We start from the raw sequence: 21,715 nt of genomic DNA, 5'->3' as shown, positions 1-21,715 counted from the left end.
CACATGAGTACAAGGTACATATCCCTACATAATTATGGACAGTTACATTTTTTATTCTACACCCCACTGAGCAGAAACAAACCCAGCCAAGACTCTGCTTTCTATTTTAAACTCCTCACTCTGATAACTGGAATTACCTGCTGAAGGAAATTCCATAGCTCAGTGGTGATAATCTCCTACAGGCAATTTCAACTAATTAGGGGAAAAATGTCCTAATTTACAAGGGAAAAGACAGTTGTCTTGAGAATAATTAATTTCCACTATGAAAAATGCATATATTAGTATGGTTACCTACAAGAACTAATTACCTTTGTCTTTGACTATTTGTCTTTTCTGGGATGTTGCTTACTTCAAAATGTAATTAAAATATTTAGCACATAGCAAGTCAAAAATCATTGCTCTGCTGCTTTAATGCCAGCATGCAAGGAAGGAAATACTGGTTTGTAAACAAACTGCAATATTTCATTTTAATTTCTTTGGACAAAGACATTGGACATATATTGTGAGATAATGTCTGTTTTCATGCTAAGTTTTTAGTTAATTTGAGATGGAACTGCCTTATACTAATTCTGAGAGTGGCTAAAGAGAAAATAACATTTTTTCCCTCATGTGGCTGCTTTACTCTTGTGATTTGTGGGTGCTGAGGAGCTTTGGATGATGTTTATCTCTTTTGGTTGCTCCACAATCATCTTCAAGTGCTTGTGTCTTGGAGATGCAATAGAATGTGTTACAGATAACTGCCGTGTGAACTGGCAAAGTGGAGACCATGGATCCTAGCAAGTTTTCTGGTTCCATATGGTGTTCTGTAACCTTGCTGTTCCTCATCAGGAGGTGGTATCTGTTTCCTCTCCCCTGAACCTAAGTAGGACTCTATGATGCCCTCAAAAAATAGACTGTGGTAGAAATGATGCTGTATGACTTTCTAGGTGAGGCCATAAATCCAGCATGACTTCCCTTTGTTTCTGAACATTAACTCATAGACCTCAGCCACCTTGTTGTGAGGAAGCCCACACCACATGAAGAGACCATGAGTAAGTTGTGCAACCAAGAGTCCTAGCTGAGATCTTTGCCTGTAGCCAGCATTCATCTGCAAGCAAATGAGTAATATTGCAGAGGATTCCAGCCTCTAGCCTTTGAGTTGCCCCAGTGAAGAACAGGAAGGGCAGAAATGAGTTGTTCACCAATTCCTGTTCAAAATGCAGATTTGTGAACAAATTTGTGATAGTTTGTTATGCTACCAAAGTAACTAAAGATAAAACTTAATTAATGAAAAAATTGCTTTTGAGGAAGGGCAGCCTGGGTGGCTCAGCGGTTTGGCGTCTGCCTTCAGCCCAGGGCATGATCCTGGAGTCCCAGGATCGAGTCCCATGTCGGGCTCCCTGCATGGAGCCTGCTTCTCCCTCTGCCTGTGTCTCTCCCTCCTTGTCTCTGTGTGTTTCTCATGAATAAATAAATAAAATCTTAAAAAAAAATGCTTTTGAGGAAAAAATTGTTTATCACTTTCAGTTAATGTTTTTGGAAGAAGGTATTTTGTGGATTAAGCAGCAGTTACACAGTCCATAACAGAGTAAGTTTAAATGGCTGTCAAGATACAGGTACATGCCTGCATGTGCGTGCACATATGTGCATGCATGTATAGGAATACACACTCATTCTAATAATATACTTCAACCTTGCCATCTATAATGTAGTGTTATCTGACCTTCTTAGATTATTCATAGGTTTGCTCTACACCAACTGGAACACAGGGAAATCTTTATTTCTCTGTTTTTTTCTCATCCATATTTTTCTTCAAAGGCATAAAGAATATTTATAATTTTTCCCCTTGCCTTGGTTTCAAGGTCTGTTGGTGCCAGTCTTCAGAGGCTGACAGGCCTGCTCACCCTTCTTCTGGGGACTATAAAATGCTATCTATGTGACTTGAATTGTCATGAATCCAAAGAATGAGGAGATGAGCCTTGAATGGAAATATGTTCAGTTATAACTCCTCTCCCCCCATCACTGGAGACGGCACTATAGCAACTCTGTGATTTCAAAAATAAAACACATGTCAACCCATTGCACCCTCACATTCTTTAGAAATCTGTGAAACAAGGAAAATAACAACTTTCCACCCACCTACCTCACAGTTGTGTGGGGTGGAGTAATGAGTTTGTGCTTGTGAAGTGCTTTGTGATGTGGAGGGGCAAGGCTGCATAGACTGTATTGCTAACAACATCAGATAATTTGGAAATGCTATCAGAATTTACCACTGAAATTGCTGCATCAATCTTGGCATCAATTCAAAAAAGCTCACCTGATGAAAAAGCACTCCTCTCCTCAAGCACTAAAAATTGCCTTTGGAATTGTGTTTAAGCAATTGGCAGTGCAGTTTTCCTTCCTGATGGCTTCCATCATTGGCACTAATGGAAACTCATTTATACCATTGTCAGTGGCTCTTCTCACTGACAGGAATGTATGTCACTCTGGGGATCACCCTGTGGCTTTCAGCAGGAAGTCTGCTCTGCCAATTTGAATACAAACCTTTCCATTTCTTTGTCAAATACAGCCAAGGCATTTTTCACAGCATTGAGAATGATTTGTTTTTTCCAGGTGTTGATTGTTCTTTGGAACTAACAACATGGTTTCTTTTTATTTCACAAGCCTATGCTGACTGCAAGGATCCTTTAGGTATTAGGACTGGTAGTCATCTTATGTATAAAACTTCCAGAAAAGAGAGCTAGAAGCTCAATGGAGTATGAAGAAGCCACTTAGCCACAAGGCAGATGTTTAGAAACTGACAATATTAAGATTCTCCTGATAGGAGAGTATATTTTCTCTCTCAGCCTACCACACCGGGGCCTTTCTGGAGGAGTGCCAACACAACATCTAGACAAGAAAGCAAAAATTTCACTTGGTCCTTGGAACACTTGGCCTTATCCTGGGGGATGACAAGCTGAGCATTTCACATCTCACAGAAGCCTTGGCACATGTGGCTGTAGTTCAACCCACTGAAATAGAGAGTATAGGGGAGTTAGTGTAAATTTGGCTAACATATTCTATCTTATGTGTATACCCATCTTTATTCTTTTGTTTTTGTTTTTAGTGATTTCTTAGGGCAGGTGGCCAACATGCTTTTGCAAGTTTGGAAAACTCAAATATCTTCTGGGGTCAGGCAGTAATTAATGTTAATGTTTAAAGTAGTTCTGGGTGTAAGAAAATTGGGAATGCTTGGGCCCATTGGGAATACCTAACTGTGAGAACTATCTATATGTGCTCATATTTTAAAAAACACTGCAATGGCCAGGCGGAGCAGGACTAACTATATAATTGCAGTCCAGTACACAATGAAAACATGGAGCCCTTTTCTCAGAACTTAAAGATAGCAACAACAGAGCATTAAACCTAGTGTGGAGTCCTTCTGTGCATAGTTTGGCCTTTTCTAAAATGTCATATAACTAGAAGGACATAGTATGAGGCTTTTGTATCTGGCTTCTTTCATTTAGCATAATACTTTTGAGGTTCATCTGTATTTTTTGTGTGTCAGTGGTTCTTTCCTTTTTATACTTGAAAAGCACTCAGTTTTATAGATGTATATCACCATTTGTTTATGCGTTGAGTAATATTTGGTTTGTTTCCAGTTTTTGGCAGTTGTGAATAAAGCCACTATAATAATAATTCCCATTCCAGTCTTTGTGTCGACATATGTTTTCCCTTCCTTTAAATAACTAGAAGTACAATTATTGGGTCATGTGATAAGTGTGTGTTTAACTTTATAAGAGCCATTTTGTATTTCTACTAGCAATATATGAGAGGTCTACTTGCTCTGCATTTTCGTCAGTAGCTGTTATTGTCCGTCTCTTTAACTTTATTTTATTTTATTTTTTTAAAGATTTTATTTATTTATTCATGAGAGACACACAGAGAGAGAGAGAGAGAGAGGCAGAGACACAGGCTTCATGCAGGAAGCCCGACATGGGACTCGATCCCGGTTGTCCAGGATCCCGACCTGGACTGAAGGCGGTGCTACTGCTGAGCCACATGGGCTGCCCTGTCTCTTTAACTTTAGCAGTCTTAGTAAGTATGTAAGAATTTTTAATTTGGATTGCCCTGATGAGTAATACCTTGAGCATCTTTTTATATTCATATTGGTTATTTATATTTTCTTTTTTGAGATGTCTGTTGCAATATTTTGCCCATTAAAAAATGGATTGTCAGGACACCTGGGTTGGGTGGCTCAGTGGTTGAGTGTCTGCCTTTGACTCAGGACATGATCTGGGGGTCCTGGGGTCAAGTCTTGCATTGAGCTCCCTACAGGGAGAGACATAGGCAGAAGCAGGCTCCATGTAAGGAGCCCAATGCAGGACTCGATCCTGGACCCTGGGATCACGCCCTTAGCTGAAGGCAGATACTGCTCAGCCACCCAGGTATCCCAATAAATAAAATCTTAAAAAAAAAATTGGAATGTCTTCTCATTACTGAGTATAAGAGTTAGTTATGTACTCTTGTCAGATATCTTTTCCTAGTCTAAAATTTCCTTTTTATTTTCTTAACAGCGTCTTTCATTTTTTATTTTGTTTTGCTTTTTGAGAGAGAAAGTCCGAGTGAGGGGTAGTGGCAGAGGGAAAGGAAGAGAGAGAATCTCAAGCAGGACCCATGCCCACCACTGAGCTAGATGTGGGGCTTGATCTCACAACCCTAAGATCATGGCCTGAACCAAAATCAAGAATCAGATGCTTAACCAACTGAGCCACCCAGATACCCCTTAACTGTCTTTCAAAGAGCAAAAAATTTTAATCTCAACACTGTCAATTCTATAATATTTTAGAAAATAATTGTGCCTTTCAACGTCTTTAGAAATCCTCACCTTATTCCGTTTCCCAAAGATTTTTCTCCTCTGTTCTAGAAATTTAATAGTTTTAGCTCTTTCATATACAGTACATTTTGTGTTAACTTGTGTGTTTGGTGTGAAGTCGGATTCAAGATTTTTTTTTCCTTCTTCATGAAAATGCAGTTGCTGTAGCATTATTTGCAAATTTTGAATTATCATTTGGAAAATTTCAGACTGAGCTCTATGTTGATTTGATACCTCTGTAATAATAATATGTTTTCTATACATTTTTGATGATTTTTCCTCTGTTTGAATCATTTCAGAAATGAGTCTAGAGTAGACTTCACGATTGCCCAAACTGTCACCACAAAGAACCATAATTCAGTGTCATGGATAAAGGAGAGCTAAATATTTTTTTTTCACATGCATGATGAAAAATACAATTATACAATATTATTATTATTTTTTGTTATTTCCTCTGGCTTAGAAGGCATTTTGCCAGTCAACCCTGGGTGCAGCAATAACCAGTTAGCTGATCAGTGACCTCTTCTTCCTGAGAACTCCATTTACCAGTCTTCTTTTTAGTTGGCTGTGATCACATGACTGAGTTCCAGTCACTGGAATGTGAGTAGAAGTCATGTGTACATGGGACTGACCCATAAAGACCTCCTTGACCTTGCCTGCTTGGTTGGATCTAGCTCCATAAGTCATGTGCTGAAGATGGCCAAGCCATAGATTGTAGGCAGTCCAAGTCACCTGGAGAAGAGCTGCCTCTAGGACATTCTATGACTGAGAAGTAAACCACCATGGTGTTAAATCACTGAGATTAGAATTTAATTACTCCCTTAGGATTGTCATCTAAGGGAGTAATTCTTCAGTAAGTATAGACATGGAATTTGTCACTCTCCCTAAAATCTTCCCTTGGCCTAACTGCTGTGTTCTAGGGGAAGACTCTGCCTCAAAGATGGTGTGTACTAGCTGTCTTCAAAAACCCCAGGATCTCAGGCAGAGCCCCAGTGGTGCAGCAGTTTAGCGCCGCCTGCAGCCCAGGGCATGATCCTGGAGACCCTGGATCGAGTCCCACGTCAGGCTCTCTGCATGGAGCCTGCTTCTCCCTCTGCCTGTGTCTCTGCCTCTCTCTCTGTCTCTATGAGTAAATAAATAAAATCTTAAAAAAAAAAAATCTGTTAAAAAAAAAACCCAGGATCTCAATTTCCATTTATTAGTGATACATTCGTTGTTGCTTATTGCATCTTTTTAGAAGGACAGAACCTTAAAGTACGGTTATCTCTTCTTCACCTCTCTGGTCTGTGGATAAACAGCCTTGAGAATTCTGTAGTTATGGTCTTCTAATTTGAGAAATGTAGGTAATTTCTTTGTTGTTTGTGGTAGACAGAATAATGCCTCCTCCAAAGATGTCCTTGCCTTAATTCTCCAGATCTGTGAATATGGAACTTTGCAACTGTGATGAAGTTACGGATTTTGAGATGGAGAAGATTATCCTGGAGAATCTGGGTCGGCCTAATGTAATTAAAGGGTCCTTATGGGAAGAAGGGAGAGAGTTAGTCAGTGAAGGTGATGTAACAGTGGAAGCAGATTTAGAGACAGTTGAAGAGGCTATACTCCTGCTTGAAGATGGAGGAAGGAGCCTGGAGTCACCTAATGCAGGTGGCCTTCAGAAGCTGGGAAAGGCAGGGGAATGGATTTGTAGACCCTCCAGAAGGAACTAACTTTGTTGACACCTGGATTTTAGGACTTCGGACCTCCAGAACTACAAGATGATAAATTTATGTTGCTTTAAGCCACTGAATTTAAAGTAATTTGTAACAGAAGCAAAAGGAAACTTATACGGTTTTATCTGGGATTTGTAGTGTAATTTCAAAGTCTTTAAAATTATTACATTTTCCTCTAGTGTCTTATCTACTGTAAGGGGGGAAGGAAACCAGGAGTAAGTCTCTGTCCCAGGATAAGTCAGAATGGGGGCTGACAACACTGTAGTTAAAGATGAACAAAAATTACAGGTCAGGTTGTAACCACAGTTCCCAAATCCTCCACTAATGGGCAATATAAGGTGTTTATGAGGAACGAGGCTTCAGAACCTTAACTTTTAATGGAAAATTCTGTCATTTTTCTCATTTAAAATGAAGAGTAAGTTATAACAGGAGTAGTGTCGGTTCACTGTGGTTTTATTGTTGTTGCCAGTTATATTCATATATTCAGGTAAGTGAGAAATTACTCTTCTTCCCATATATAACTGGGGATACTGGGAATCTGCCATCTCAACCCAGCCACCTTTCTTGTTTCAAATGACCTAGCTCTCCTAAAATATTTGAGTATTTTCTGTTTGGGAAAAAAACCAATTCAGTCATGAAACCAAAACATAGTCTTCTCTCTTTCTCTTTCTTTCTTTTTTTTAATCATGTGAAATTATTCTCCCAAAACTACATGAAGCAGAAATCATTTGTGATAGAAGGACCTCATGTTTATTTCAGAGACAGCCCTTGTTCCTGTGTTTCCTTATCTTTCTTCTTGTTAAGAAAATGCCCTGGCAAACACTATGTTCCCATCTGATGAAGATTGGGCAGGTTTCAGCCAGTGATAAATCATTTGCAATGAATGCAATCACCCTTTAAAGACTTTTTTTTCCACATCATTTCACATTTTTTATTGTATTCTGTACATCACTACAGAAATACAAGAATAAAATCTTCCAGATTTGCTCCAAGTCTAAACTGTGCACAACCAACCAAACAAACAAAAAACAAAACACACAAAACTGTGCAGATAAACAGAGTCCTGTGCCCATAGTGTTGGCAGCTGTTATTGAGCAGGGTGATTTCTAACAGGGCAAAACCAAGCTGTATCAAACACACTTTCCTATTATAGAGAAGGACAAAATTCCCCAGGGGTTTCCCCTACTTGTCTGTTGGTGATATGTGCACCTGAACTCTTATAGAAATTCAATTAATTTCCCTGGATTTGGGGATAGAATACGTCTCAAAAGTGAGCCACATAAAAGTGCATGGAGATAAATAACATCAAGGATCATCATTAAACATTTACCGAGTTCCCACAGGGCCTTGCACATTGTCCTGCTAAGTTTATGATGTCTCCTCTCCTCAAGGGCAGAATAACCACTTATTTCACCTCCTCACACAGTATCATACTTTCCTCACAGTCTTGGGGGAGGTAGCACAGACTTTTCAGTGTGGGAAGCCTAGTGCCTATGGCCCATGAAAACGTTTTAATTTCTTTTAAAACCAGCAGAAAAGGCAAGACAGTAATCCAGCAGAGATTAGATTATCTTTATATAAAGAATCATAGCAATATAAAAATCAGTATACTTAAATTAATATAGACCTGTAAATTTATATAACAAATTTATATGAATAATTCATATGCTAAATATGCATTACTATAAGGATTTATATATACATATGTAATTTTTATTAAATTATAATTTGTGTTTTCAATGTTTTCTAATTATATAGTAAGACAAACAGTATATATTTATATTGTATATATTATATGCACAATATATGATATATCTGATATATACATAATGTGATTTATATTATATAATTATATAAAGGTTGATCTAAGGTAAACTTAACACATTCATCATTAGCTTATAAATATATGTATATAAGTCTTTATAAATAAATAAATAAATACATACATACATACATAAAAATGCTACAACAAAGTTCCAAACCTTCCATCTCTGCTGAGAGAAGCATCTGGAAAAAAAATTCTTACTTAGGGGTTCTCTCCAGAATCTAAGAGGAAGGGTAAATTACCTGGGAACTAGAGAAGGCTCAGGTAGGAGTCAGAGGTGCTGTAGGACAGGGACATACAGGAACGCACTAGAAGCTGGTTTCCATCCTGCACATTGGCAGTTTGGGGAATGTGGTGTAGTGACTCCCTGCCCCTGGGCTGCTCTAGGTCCTTCGGAGGGAAGGGGCTGGTGGCTGCCAAACACACTGGGATTCCTTCCTTTACTGTGACTGAACACAGAGGCAAATCCAGCCACCATTTGCAGAATGGTGGCCTCCTTCCCCTGACTTGATTTTGGATATGGAAAGTTCCTTGAAACTAATGCAGCAGGTCTTTGCCCTTTCCTATTAAGGACAGGACTGTATTCACACCCAGTGTTGTTGGCAAGGAAGAGACAGCACCATTCCCTACTAGAGATGTTTGGCTTTTTGTGTGTGTGAAATTTTAATACATCTCTCTTCACACCTGAAAGAGTAAGTAGACAAAAAAATCAGAAACAGCATTTAAACATTTTCAGCACACTTTTCTCAACTGACATATATACATCTGTATACCTCAAACTGCAAAATATTTTCAAAGTGCACATAGAAAATTTACCAATATCAAGCCTATATGGACTCATAAAGTAGCAACAAATTTAAGAGATTAAAATCTTACAGAGTATATTACTTGACTATAATGCAAGAATTTTAGAAATCAGCCACAAACAGGCAACTAGAAAGTTCCCCAATATTTAGAAATTAGGATAATTCTAAACAGTTCATAAGTGAAGGAAAAATACAGTGGAAACTGGAAAATATTTGAATGGCAGTGAAAGAACTGCCAGTGAATGGCATGGATGAGAAAAGGTGAACTGCTAGAAACTAAGGATCTAACCATCATCTCCAGAAGTTCACACAGTAGATTAACTCAAAAGAGAAGAAAATAACAGAAATGAGTAAGATGGAAAAGAAGTATAGAACAGAAAAATCAAGAGAGTCAAAGTTCAAAAGCAAAGCTTGCTCTTCGAAAGCACTCGTAAGATTGATAAATCCATAGGAAGACTAATGAAAAGGAGGCATGAGAAACCAAGTTCAGGAGTGAAAAGGAGGATAGAACTACACCCTTGTGCCAGACATTAAAAAGAAAATAGTCTTTTACCAATATATGTCAGTATTTAGATGGAAAGGATGAATTTCTGAGAAAATATGGAGGAAATTTGAATTGTGGTCTGTTTTAAAGAAATGAAATCCATAACTAAAAACGTTCCCTTAAAGATAACTCCAGGTCCAGGTAAGCGTACTCGTGAATTCTTCCAAACATTTAAAGAAGCAGCAACCAGTTGTACCTAAACTCACGGAGTTTTCCTTTCACATAGAGAATTATTTCACAAACATACATCCCTTCTGTAGTGGTTGATGGTGACCCCCCCCAAATTCATGTCCATCTGAAACCTCAGAATGTGACTTTATTTGGAAACAAGCTCTTTGTAGATGTACTACAGGTATTAGGTAAAGATCCAGACGAAATTATGCAGTATAAAATGAGCCTTATGCCAGATGAGAGTGTCCTGACAGCAGGCAGAGACATACTGGCCACTAGAGCAGAACATGTGAAGTCACCACCCTTTAACAGTTTGACCTATGAAGAAATGAACAGAAGATTCTTTTAATTTTTCCATACAAGAATCATACACCCACTGTCCACAGAATGGTCTTCAGAAGAAGACCCCTCAACTTGAAGTTATCCCCAACGTATGTTCCTAATATAATTCCTGAGAGAAGTTTCTTTCCAGAGGAAAGCAAAGAACCCTGACATTTTTTAGGTAGCATTTTAGCATTACCATCTTCTCTGTCACACAGAAGCCACCAGCTAGGTGCTGGGTTTCTCAGCACCTTTGTGGAACACCTCTTGGAATTGCTTATGACAATGCTCTTACCTCCTCTGTTGGTGTTCCCCTCCCAGGAAACAGCCTACTGATGAGGATGACACCCTTACCAGCATGTTCCTGTCACAAGCCCAAGGAGAGTGGAACATTCAGCAGAGGACTTTACCCGCAGGGCCATGCTGTGAGATGACGGTGGGAAAAAGTCCCCTGTTGTATTCTCTGCAGGTGGCTGCACTTGAGTGCCTTTCTGTCCTCCTGTTGCCCTGCATTCCCTCACTCAGTCTTATCTTATGACGTAGTCTGCAAACCTAAAAGGGCTTATCACATCTGTCAAACTGAAGAGACACTGTTTGCAGACCCTAGTAGGGATCCTCCAAATACTCCTTTAGCCTAAGACTTTCTCTAAAGACCCACAGGCAATTTCTGCTTGCTCTGGAACTTGAGGTGCGTTTTGTAACACCTGGCCCGGTAGTTGTTGATCTCATCTCCAGACACTGAAACCTGTAGTCCTTCCCTTCAGCACAAGAATCCCCAAGGAGGCTTGTTAAACATGCCTATTCTCTGGCCCTTGCCCAAGATTCACATTCACCAGGTCTGGGATGGCATCCAGGAATCCACACGCATAACAAGTTCCCCAGGTGATCCTGTGGCAGGTGGTCTCTCCTCCCCTGGGCCATTGAGAAACAGCTTGATTATTGGCACTTTGGACCCCTTCTCTGGGAGACCTGGGATTGCCCTCTTTGAGTGGAAAGAGGATAATTCATTTCCATCCATTTTAAAAATGAAGAAAACCGATTCAGCAAAGAAAAGCAATAGCATGATGGGTATATGTTCATTTCTATTTGACTCACAGGTACATATTGTACAAGGTAGGTAGAACCACCCAGTGTGGTCCAATTCCAGATAATTCAGTGAAAGAACAGAAATTAAAGGTGATGAAGTGTCCCAATATTTATTATTTCCTGAATATTTCCTCATTTTCTCTTTGGGCTACCCAAATTCTACTTTTTTTTTAAACACCCAAACTTGGAATCTGCCTTTTTGAAGTCGACCCTATTTTGCAGTATTCCTCAAAGTAAGTAAGGAAACAAATCGTATCCATGGGTCTCTGTCCTGTAACCAGGCACTTGTTCACATATACTCACATGGTTTGCTTCAGGGTATGGGTTTTGGTCTTGAAAATCTGTTGAGTGCAGAAAGTTAAATTTCTTCCTCTTTTCTCCACCAGCATGGTGTGAATGTCAGAGCCTGGTTCAGTTTTCTGTTTCACTGCTGTTTTTAAAAACAAAACAAAAAACCAGAAAAATCACGTATGCTGCTAGGTAATGAAATCACATGGTCTTTCAGAACCTAGTTTCAAAGCCTTGCTGTGAAGGTGAACATCTGAGGGGATGTACAGAGAGCAAACTCACGTGGCAGGGAGTGAGGAGGAAATTGAGAAAAAAAAAAAATCCAAGATGTTATGTGGAATGGTGGGTATGTGGTGAGGAAACCAGTCACTTAAAGAAATTTTGGGCAGTTGTACATGCTTTAGCTGGCTGGGATACAGAGATCTCCCTACAACTTTGAGGGTCAGAAGGGGCAGCAAGTGACCCAGCAAAACAGAGCCAAAGTATGAATGAGGTCATACGGCTCATTACCTTAACCAGGGTGTAGCCTACTCCTCTCCGTCATGGACAGGCATTGTGAATGTTTCAGGCCTGTTAGCTACTTTACAGCTAGACCATTCTGGGCACTCCAATTCCAAATAATTCAGGGTGGGAAGGAAAAAATGCATTCCAGTCATTTCAGCATTTCATTAAGCTGTGATCAACACACCAAAGAGGAGTGAGACCAATCAAATTGTAGGTTGTTTTGGACGAAAGCTCCATCTCAGTGCTTTCTCACTTCAGAGGGTGGCATGTTAAATATGATTATGGAATATTATTGGGTTATTAATATGTTTGTGAAGTTTCTGGTAATACAGAGCAGCACTTTGGCTAGTAAGTCAGAGAGAAAGGATGCAACCCTCTATATGACAAGAAACACAACAAACCTATGCATGTGGAAAAGGTCTGAAATAAAATATTTAAAAAGGTCAGGCGATTAAGCTTAAATGATGGAGCTGTGGCTTCATTTTATTTTCCCCAGATTTTCTTTAATAAATAAGACCTATTTTAAAGTGAAAACTCTGAAAAATGTGTTTTGTGGAAACTTTTGATAATTTTATCGCACTTTCCAAATATTTTAAGTACTGATACAGTTGATTATCCTGAATTTAACCATAGGTGCTTACTTCCTTTAGATGATAAACATGCTGTTCTCATCCCCTCAAAAAGAAGAAATCTCAGTCACAGTAGTTGAGCAATTAGGCACTTCTAGTCTTAAATATTTTTTTTAAGATGATACATCCACTGCAAATGGGTTAGCAACTGTTTAACATATGTATGTTTTTTAAAAAGCCAGTTTGTAAGCACCACGGTACCAAGAAGAGAATTCTGCTTTTTTGTTCCTCTCCCCATAGACCTTGCTTCCTGCAGTGAGCCGTACTCTAGATGTGGGCCAGGTGTGATGTGAGGGGGCAGCCCCTGGGATCTCATTAGCAATGTAGACACTCAGGCCCCACCCAGACCTGCAGATTGAGAAGCTGTGTCTTCAGGATACCCCGAGGGGATTGATATGTCCATGAAAATGTAGAACTGCTCTGATGAGCTGTTAATATAGTAGAACATCTGTGAGTGAAATCTGTGTTTACATTTAGGAAGTGATTGTTGGTTATATGTCTGGAATGCGTTTGGTTATTGTGTGTTATCTGCAATAGGCCCGTCGCCTCCCATCCTTTATTTTTAGTTATCCATTTTTCATGAGACTGATCTTTATGATAGAGCACGCCAGTTTTCTTATATGAGTGGTTCTTAACCAGGTAAAAGGTGTGAAGTAGAGAGACAGATACCCCCAACTCATATCCCCAGGGGACGTTTGGCAATGTCTGGAGACATTTTTGGTGGTCACCTGGAGAGGTGCTATTGGCATCTAGTTGGTAAAGGCCAGGGATGCTGGTCGGCATCCTGCAGTGCATAGGACAACCCTCTTTCCTCTGCAGATGTTTTCTCTAAGTACCCCCATGCAATCTTGTTTGTACTTTTTCTCTGTACTGTCTCCAGTCAAGTAATTGTTGATTCCACCACTGTCCAAATGATCAGATTCATTTGTTCACATACTAACCACTTGAAGCCTGGTGTTTTGCACTTATTTTTACCCCTCCTACCTTTATACCACAGAGAAGTGCCCTTCCCATCCCACCCCACCGTATCAGAGGTCCATGAGGTCAACAGCAGCCATCATGAATGATGTTGCCTTTGCTTGCTTGTTAAGAACAGTACTTGTCAGCCTTCTGCACTGTAAAGTTAGTGTCTTTCCTTCCTATACTCTCTTCTTTGGATTTGAGTCACTATGACCAGTATAGCTATTAATTTTACTTTTTTTTTTATTGGAGTTCAATTTGCCAACATATAGCATAACACCCAGTGCTCATCCTATCAAGTGCCCCCCCTCAGTGCCCGTGACCCCCACCCCCTGCCCACCTCCCTTTCCACCACCCCTTGTTTGTTTCCCAGAGTGAGGAGTCTCTCATGTTCTGTCTCCCTCTCTGATATTTCCCACTCATTTTCTCTTCTTTCCCCTCTATTCCCTTTCACTATTTTTTATATTCCTCAAATGAATGAGACCATATGTTTGTCCTTCTCTGATTGACTTATGTCACTCAGCATAATACCCTCCAGTTCCATCCACGTCGAAGCAAATGGTGGGTATTTGTCGTTTGTAATGGCCGAGTAATATTCCATTGTATACATAGACCACATCTTCTTTATCCATTCATCTTTCGATGGACACCGAGCGAGGCTCCTTCCACAGTTTGGCTATTGTGGACATTGCTGCTGTAAACATTGGGGTGCAGGTGTCCCAGTGTTTCACTGCATCTGTATCTTTGGGGTAAATCCCCAGCAGTGCAATTGCTGGGTCATAGGGCAGATCTATTTTTAACTCTTTGAGGAATCTCCACACAGTTTTCCAGAGTGGCTGCAGCCATTAATTTTAAATGCCTTCTTTTGTCCCAAGGACAGCCCTCTCTCTCAGAGAGAGGGACCTGACTAGGGAGCCTGATGTGGAGCTTGATGCCGGGATGCTGGGATCATAACCTGAGCCAAGGCTCAATCGACTGAGCCACCCAGTCACCCCAAATGATTTATTTACTTATTTTAGAGAAAGAGAGACAGTGTGCAAATAGGGGGAGGGGCAGAAGGAGAGAACTTAGACTGCATTGAGTGCAGAGCCCAACATGAGGCTTGATCCCAGGATCCTGAGATCCTGAGCCAAAATCAAAGAGTTGGATGCTCAACTGACTGAGCTACTTAGGTGCCCGCTTTAACTATGAAACAGAGCTCATAATAGAAAATAAGTATTTAAGATAATGGAGGAGTTTTCTTTAATAAGTACAGATATTGTTGAGATTTGCTTTGAGCTAGAGTTAAATTTTTTTTTTTAAGTGAAGGAATGAGGAGAGGTGAGGGAGGGCCAGAGAAAGAGAGAGAGAGAACCTTAAGCAGGCTTCAGCCCAGAGAGGAGCCCAATGCTAGGCTCGATCTCAGAACCGTGAGACCACAACCTGAGCCAAAATCAAAGAGTTGAACACTAACCAACTGAGCCACCCAGGTGCCCCTGGTGTTAAATGCTTCTGTATGTTAGGTTATGACGCTATAGGGGAACATGTGGATAAGTGTTTGTTGCTTACCATGTGTGGTATTCGAGGCAGTTCTCTGCATCATGTAATCCATACTACAAGATATTTCTTCCATTTTGCAGATAAGAAAACTGAGGCTTGCAGAAATTAAGCAATCTTTGTCACACTGTGAACAATTGAAGTGGACTTTATAAATAGGCTGCTCAGCTCCAAAAGCCCTCATTCCTTCTGTTATGCAACCTTCATGCGGGAAAAAGAAGGGAAATAGAATAGGATGTTTTAAAAATCTTTCATTCTCCTCAAATGCACTTAACCTCTCTGGTATTAATTGGCATTCTAGGCAAACCAGCTTTCACATGACTCCATTCTTGCCCTCCAGCCTTTCCACATGCTGTCTCCCCTGTGTTTGGAATGTGCTTTAACTTTTTTTTTTCCTTTTTCTTTTTTTGGCAGAACAGATTCTTTCCTATAAAACACTGCTGAAGATCCCTCCTTCATCTAATCTTAGATGAGTTCCACCTGACCCCAAACCCAGTCCAGTCTCTCCCACAATGGCCAAAGCTTAATTGGATCTTAGGGTTAGGCACTCATCATATACACAAACACGTGCCCACACCTGAGAGTTGTGTGTGTAGGTTTGTGCACCCAATGGGTACTTTTAGAGGGTTATTTTGTGCAGACCACTCACTTAAGCTCTGGGAGAATGTGGGGTAGAAAAGGCTCAGTCTCTACCCTCACGGAATTCATAGTAGCAGGAAGGAAAAAGGGGAAGCACGCAACTAGAATACAAATACTACAACAGAGGTAAAAGCAGAGTGAAAAGGAAGGGAGAATCAAGGTTGGCTTCTTGGAAGAAGTGGGGTCTGAAAGTATCTGTGAAGGCTGAGAAGGATTTGCCTATTTAGGGAGGTCTAAAGGCAACATGGAAGGCCAGTGTAGAAATAACCTGGTGACAGGCAGAGGTGCAAAATATGGCAAGAGTTGGAGGACCAGTAATGGTCAGATGGCCTTGGAGACCAACAGTTGTATGTTTATGCTGGGGGAGGATTGCACAAGAAAAATGGTGGTGACATGGTTGGGCCACATGGAAGAAGGCGGAGAATTCCACATGGACAATTCAGTTTTATTCTACAGGCAAAGGGAGTCTGTTGCTGATTCTTGAGGACTGTGAAACCCATCTTGAAGATTCTCTTGCCAGTGATGTGATGGATACAGTGGACGGGGAGGAGCTGGATGTATATTTTCATGGTGTAAGGTATGTCATTTATTTGTACTTTCCTTCCATTTATGATGAAGCTCCTGAAGACTGGCACTGCATTTCCTATGTCCTTTGCTGGCAGCAGCTGTCTTCTACCACATGGAGGTCATTTCCCACTGCCCTGCAGAGAACAATTGCTCTGTACCTGTTTACATCTGACACTTGTCTGAGACTGGCACTGCAAAGCTTCATAACTTGTGCAGCCAGTTTAAAAAGGTTCCACAAAAGAAATGAACCATGCAAAGTGTTACATAGCAGGTTTGCCAGGTCACTTTCTTGACTTATGTGCTGAGAATTGCATTGTGATGATAACCTCTACTAGTTCCCAAGTGATTGTCTTCAGTAGTCCTAGCAAAGGGCTAACGGTGCTGATCTCTGGGGCCGGATGCCTTCGTACTCGCCATACATTGCTCCATCTAGGTACACCTGGAATGGCTGTTGAAACTCCAGTTATTGTATCTGTGAAAAGGCTTTGTCTCAGTCTGACCTTCTAGTACCTATGAGAGAGAGAGAGAAAGAGAGAAATCCTCCCCCTCTACAGACCTGGCTAATTACATCTCTGCACCATGAAAATCGATGATATTTTAAGAAGTAAAACTGCACTCAGAGGCAGAGCAAGTGTACGGTTAGCTTTTGTAGAAGTTGCCACAGCAACATGAGTTGGAGTGCTTCCCCCACTTCCTAGCCTCCCCTAAAATCTGCTTTAACAAATTGTCCTAGAAAAATACTGAGCTGGGAAATGGTATCTTTTGCTCACTAGGAATGTCATTATCTTTGATCAGTGTGAGTAGAGCCCCAAAATGAGATGCAGAGAGCATCACTTTTAAGAAATAATATTACAGAATGAATAAAAATGATCAAAGTGGAGTTCTCAACCAGCCAAACAGGATTTCGAAGCCAAAAATACCCTTCCCCCCACTCCTTGCTTATGGGGAGGAAATGAAACCAAGCCCTGGCTGGCTCTGGAAATGCATTTCCTAGAGACCATGGGACCCAAGCCAAGAATCATTGAGTGCCATGCTTGTTTCTTACTGACTTTGACACTGATGTGGAAAAGCAAGGTGGGAAAACCAATCATTTGTTGCTGTGTCCTTATACCAGAGTCTTCGCAGAGCTTCTGCATCTCATCAAAGGACTATTTCCAGAAAAGGCAAAAACAGGTCAGACAACATGGTTGGCTGAACATAAGGCCAGATACTCAAGGAGCAGTCAATGAGTTACCCTCTTACACTGGGACACTGACAATGGAAGGTGTCAGAATTCTGGTGCTGGGAAGCCCCTGAGAAAATTGGACTTTAATTTCTCTATTCCAAGAGAGATGTACTTGACACTAGTACAGTGTTTACCAAACTGAGTTGAATTTGGGTCCTGTCTGACCTCATTGATCTCATGCATACAGAGATCTAGTCTACGCAGTAAAGAATTTTGGGGATCCTGGAATCTCAGAACTGGAGAGAACCTTAAAATTTATTTTGCCTGAGACCTTCATTCTACTGATGAGTAAAACAAACCCAAGAGAAATTGAGCCTTTGACAAAATCATCTAGCATATTGCCCATGAAGATCTCCTGATTGCTAGGTTTTACATTAAACCATGCTTCAGCAGATGATGTTCAGGGCTTCTGCAAATGACATTTCTGGGTTTATTGCCTTCAATCTCAGGAAATTTTTGTTCTGAAATTCATGTGGTGACCCATGTTCACTTGCTTTTGTGTCTGCATTGGAGACAAATAGCACAAAGTGTCAAACTGTCCTTTATAACCTTTTTCTTGCCTCCCTAGTGAAAGGACCAGTGGTTACCACTGACTTATTACAAACTTGCCCCTTTTACAAGGAGTGCATAGTAAAGCTTGGGGTGTTGCCCATGGCATTGAAAGTCATTCCTGGTTGCCATTGACATCATTCCAAGTCATTTTCTATCATTCTGGTTTAGATGTATGGATGCCTTTGCAGGTGAGAATGTGTCTCTTGGAGAATGATGAGGAAATGGTTCACCTTCCTTTCATGCCCTTGGCCTGGTAGACCCGAGCTAATTTGCATGCCTGATTTAGCTTTTACTGCCATCTGCTGGAACCCCCTAATAGGCACCTCCGACACACCTCTACCCTTGTTTAAAGTTGACCTTCAATGAGTTGTTTTACCCCTCTTACCAGGAGGTCAGAAGTTCAGGAGAGAAGTGCTGTATACATCCAGTACAGCCTGGCATCGTCACCAAGCTTCCACTTCCCCTCTAGTCCTCCAGGCCTCCTACTCTCAGGCACATATCTCAGTGTCTTTTAAAAATGCTTCTTATGTCTTAGACTCTTTCTGACTTGTGAGTTCACTTAGGAGAGGTGATTTTTGTCCTTTGGGCTTTTGGTTTAGACACTGATATTGGAGCTCTTCCAAACAGGATTAGCGTTTGTCACCCCATGACCAAAGAAAAGACCATTGGGAAGGGACACCATGCTTACAGTGAAGAGTGTTGCCTTGTGAATTTCCATTGGTACTATGGGAAGAAGGAATTAGTTCTGATGTGCAAATATAGGCATAATGGTGGCCATATTTTGCAGCTACTTTTTCTGACCAGAGCCATAATTTGGTAAGTTTAACTCTTATGATGGTTTTTGTAGAAATGGGGAACATATAAAATCAACTTTGATTTTTATTTTGGATAAATAAAGAATGTTTAGGCCTTTTAAATAATAAAACATCAGTTTAGACCTTTTAACCGTTCAATTAAGAATATTTAAAAAATAAAGATAAAAGGAGGAAAATGAAAACCAAAATCTTCTCACCTTGAGAAAATGATAATACTATGCTCATAATTTTTAACTTATATGCACGTATTTTATAGAATTATAAATACTAATTTGTTCATTTATTACTGTGTCCTCAGCATTTTCCTGTGTAATCATATATTCTTCAAAAATACGATAATTAATGGTGATGTACAATTCTATTTTAAGGAAATGTTTTAATTAATTACTATTCTGTTACCTTCCATTTAGGTTATTTCTAATTTTCACAAATGCATCTTAAGAACTTCAAAAGAACGCTTAATTTGCTAAATGACTATTTAAGCAAAACGTGGGGATTGTCATTTTAACTTCTGACACAATTCCAATTTCATGAGTCACTGATAGAGACTGACAGTTTGACACATAGGATTAACATGGGTGTCTGGGGTTGGTGATGTAGTTCTAATTCCAGCAAATAACAGGCTGAAGAGATGGCTTGAGTAGGCTTACAGTCTCCTTGAGTACTGGCTAACTTGTATGTGGCACAGGCAAGGAAGCAGATTGGGCTGCAGTTCTGTGTGCTTGAGTTCTTCCAACAAACCCATGTGTATGCACGCTCTTTCTGGACTTGAAAGACTATGACCATCTAAGTCTGTGAATCTCACTGGGATGCGTCAGGTCAGATGACTTTGCCTCCTCGCTTACTCCCTTACCCACAGAGGACTTTCAGCTATGTATGGGGATTTTTGGACGTCACAACTAGAGTGGAGGGTTGCCACTGGCATCTAGTGGGTAGACACCAAGGATGTTGCTGAACACCATACAGCGTGTGGACAGCAGCCCCCACGACAAAGAATATCTGCCCCAAATGTCATAGAACCCGTTGACTCTTTTGTTGAATGCAAATGTTTCCAGGGAGTGCTTTCTCCATTCCAGTCTAAATCTTGGTTTTCTTTTCTTTACTTCATTTCCTTTCTTACAGCATCAGGAAAATATTGATTGTTTTGTCAATGCTATAACATCATATTATATATCTGTCATAACATAAGTAGTTTGCAACTTTCATAGGTTTAATATTCCTAAACACCATGTATTTTTGCAGTTTATACTTTGACATTCTTAAGTTGGCTTTTAGATACTGCATTTTGTTTATGTCAGCTGAGGAGTGGATGTTTCCAGTTGTAGCAGAGAGGTGCTAGTTCATTTTCCGCACATTGGCTGTCTTGGTGTAGAAGGGTGTTTTGGTGTATTTCCTTTTTATTTTACTATATTCTTCTGTTTTTCTCTGTAATGTAAATGGAAAAGAAAAGAAAGGAAATGGTAGTACTATAAGAGGCATAGGTTTCATGAACATGATTTATAAATACAAACATTGCAACCAGAATGAAAGTAGTTAGGCATGTCAGAAATAGCAAATCTTTAACCCCGATCAGATGCTCATCAGCTCTAGGCTGGTGGAATAAACAATCAATTATTATTTTTTTAAAGATTTCATTTATTTATTCATGAGAGACACAGAGTGAGAGAGGCAGAGACACAGGCAGAGAGAGAAGCAGCCTCCATGCAGAGAGCCTGCCCAATGTGGGACTTGATCCCGGGACTCCAGGATCATGCCCTGAGCCGAAGGCAGACGCTCAACCAGTGAACCACTCCAGTGTCCCTACAATCGATGATGAAAGAAAATCAATTTAATGAACATGTACAACATATTGCAAATATATTGCCTAAGATCATGTCATAAGGTTAAAGTTTAACAGTACTTTATAAATTCACCTCTGAAGAATAGAAGCCGTCTTATATATGTTGTTCACTTGCTCACTTTTGGCATATTGACCTTTGGTATTCATTTTCAGGACTGTGTTGTATATGTAAATAGAGGCCAGTTTCCTGTGGAAAGTCTTTACCACCTTCCTTGGCTAAAGACCATCTACAGTATGTGAAGCCAGGAAGAAAGATGAAGAAATACAGTGTTTCTGCTTTGATTCCCAAAGCTAATTGCCTTTTTTTTTTTAAGATGTCTGCCTGTATTTCAAATATTAATGCCCATTAAATGGAACTATCTTCTGCATCTTACCAGTGGAAATGAATTGCATGTGGTTCATTTCACAACACACTAAGTACTTCCATCTTCCAACTATTTGAAGTCTAGACATTATTCAAACAAATGTTTAACCTTGAGAATAAAATTGCAAAGAGATCCCAAATGCAAGCTTGTAGCTTCCCTGCTGTGGGTACAAATACACATTTGATTATTTTTTTCCTCTATTCCATTTTTCCCACTTTTCATGTGTTTTTCCCCCCCAGAATTAAAAAAAAATAGTATTTTTTTAAAGAGCTTCATTAAAGAGTTGTCTTAAATCCTTTTGGGAATAAGGGTGAGAGTGGGGTGGGGAAAGGAGAGGGTGGGCTGTTGACTCTTGTAGTGAAGGCTGTGGATTGTGGAATCAGATCAAACTGAGTATTCATTTGGATTCTACAATTTACCAGCAGTCTTTGTGGCCTAGGGCAGATCATTTAATTTCTTTGTGCATTAATTTTCTCAATTGAAACATGGAAATAGTGGT

General features: G+C 40.1%; 1 long non-coding RNA gene across 1 annotated transcript in view; it reads left to right on the top strand.

The window, feature by feature from the left end:
• The window catches only part of LOC102153595, a 272,842-nt gene that overhangs the window by 97,403 nt on the left and 153,724 nt on the right, over nucleotides 1–21,715 (top strand). Inside the window, exons 9-10 of the long non-coding RNA XR_005386104.1 lie at nucleotides 10,532–10,646; nucleotides 16,309–16,429. This is a non-coding gene — a long non-coding RNA (uncharacterized LOC102153595). The remainder of the gene's footprint in view (nucleotides 1–10,531; nucleotides 10,647–16,308; nucleotides 16,430–21,715) is intronic.

This window comes from Canis lupus, chromosome X (assembly GCF_011100685.1).
Source record: "Canis lupus familiaris isolate Mischka breed German Shepherd chromosome X, alternate assembly UU_Cfam_GSD_1.0, whole genome shotgun sequence".
Classification (NCBI taxonomy): Eukaryota; Metazoa; Chordata; class Mammalia; order Carnivora; family Canidae; genus Canis; species Canis lupus.
The sequence above is the reverse complement of the archived record's forward strand: the minus strand, read 5'-3'. Positions and strand labels throughout refer to the sequence as shown.